The sequence below is a fragment of the Pteropus vampyrus genome, unplaced genomic scaffold (assembly GCF_000151845.1).
Source record: "Pteropus vampyrus isolate Shadow unplaced genomic scaffold, Pvam_2.0 Scaffold97, whole genome shotgun sequence".
Lineage (NCBI taxonomy): Eukaryota > Metazoa > Chordata > Mammalia > Chiroptera > Pteropodidae > Pteropus > Pteropus vampyrus.
Genome location: NW_011888878.1, coordinates 5,136,864 through 5,139,156, shown reverse-complemented (window position 1 = coordinate 5,139,156; position 2,293 = coordinate 5,136,864).

The following is a 2,293-nucleotide window of genomic DNA, read 5'->3' as shown; positions in this document are numbered from 1 at the left end:
TTATTGAGTCTCACCTGATAAATCTTAAGTTCCTGTGAAGGTGGATCATGCATCAGAATTCAAGGGAGGGATTTAAGGATGCATGGGTATTTCAGAAAATCTCTCAAGTGTTTCAGGTATCTATCTATTCCTGTGTAACATGCCGCCCCCAAACTGAGTGGTTTAAAATAGCAACTCTTTAGTTTTTCATGATTGTGTGGGTTGGCACAATGTTTCTTCTGGCTAGTTTTCCCTAGGCTCACTCAGGATGTTGCATTTTCACTCAGGTTGAAATTTTACAACCATATTTAACTGGCAGTTGGTCTGGATGGGAAGGTCCAAGATAGCCTCACCCACATCAACATGTCTGGGCCCTTGATGGGATATCTAGTAGGCTGAGAGTATTCTCTGTTCACATGGTCATTCATCATTTCTTTACACAGTATCCGGCTTCCAAGAAGGTAAAAACAGAAGTTACAAGTTCTCTGAAGACCTAGATCTAAAACTCAAAAAACAATAAAGTCAAAGTAAGTTATAAGGCCAGTTCAGATTCAATTGCAGGGGAAATAGACACCACCTCTTGATGAGAGAAGGGCACAATTACACTTATGAAAGGGCATGGGGATGAAAAGGATTGCGGCCATCATGGGACATAATCTATCACACCAGGTGATTCTAAGGTCTCCCTGGGGATAAGACCTCAACCATTCCAATGACCATTCTATTGTATTTTTCTCTCTTCTCCACATCACTGCTCTCTTTCTATATCTGTTCTTTACAATCAGTAGAAATAAGACCCATACAAGTAGGAACCTGTTGTGGAAATGCATGGAACTATAACAATGAATTTGTAAACTCTGTGTTAAGGTTCTGGAAACAGAAGTAGTTCCAAAGCCTGCAGATTTTTGATTTGGCTGTCTATAATTTGTAAGTATAGTTTTTCATCTAAGAAAATAGGTAGATAGCTCCTGACCAAATATTAATACAGCATTCATTTTGAGTTGTTTTTACTGATTCACCCACAACCTTTCACAGACAGGCCTTGTGGCCTACAAAACATATTTATGAGACAGCTGCCTGGATCAGGTGCAAATTAGCTGAGTAACTACATAAGAAAAATTACCCATGTAAGGCTCACATCCCTAACTTTCACTCTCTGAGAAGCAGATCAGTTGGGAGAAGCAGAAAGATCCCTAGATCTAGTCTGTCTTTACTGTCAAATTGTGGTATGACCTTAGCCAGATCAGCTAAGGTATCCTGAGTTTCAGCACCCTCATTTCTAAATTTATAATATAACTCCCAGTGCTGGAAAAACCAGGTTAGATAATCTATGTAATGGCTGAAAGTTGCTCACATATCTGCTCGCATAAGTATAGCAACTAGTATCCAGAGCAAGTAAATCAGAGGTCCTGCTATTTTATTGTACACTGAACTCAGATATGGCCTATTATACGAAAAAGCAATTTTTAGGTGGTTTTTCTATTTGTATTTGGCCTCTACTCACTCTGATTAAGTCATGGCTGCAGTCGTTCCTGAGGTTGTTCAAACAAGTCAAATTGGTTGTGATGTAAACACATAATGAAAATTGAAAGTAAATGGAAGAATGTAATTCACTTTATAAAGTTATATCTTACTATTTATCACAAGCACATTGTATTGTTATTTATCTTCTCTGTTTGTATCCAGTTTCTTGATTAGATTAGTTAGATTTGAGGACAGAAATTGGGCTCCTATGCTATTTAGATCTCCTGTATCTACACCAGCCTCTTATTGTAATTGGGTGATAATCAAGATCAAGAACTTACTGCATAAAATGTGGTAAAGTGCTCCTAAGCTGTACATGGTATTTAAGTAGTAATGCCTTGTTATAGATTGCATTATGTCCACCTAAAATTCAGATGTTCAAGTCCTAAGACCCAGTAGTCCAGAATGTGACTTTATTTGGTAACAGTAACCTTACAAAGACAATTAAGTTAATATGAGCTTATTAGAGTGTGCCCTAATCCAATATGACTGGTGTCTTCATAAAAAAAGTAAAATATGGGCACAGAGATGCTCATAAAAGGAAGACAAGGTGATGAGATATACAAAGAAGGTAGCCATCTGTAAGTCAAAGAGAAAGGCCTAGAATAGCCATAGTCCTCAGATGTGACCAAGCCTGCTGACACCTTGATTTTGGACATTTAGTCTCCATAACTATGAGGCAATAATTTATTTTGTTTAAGCCATCCAATTTGTAAATAATATGTTGTTATGGCAATCCTTAACAAACTAATACATATATTAAGAAAATTGGCAGGGTATTGCTCAGTGT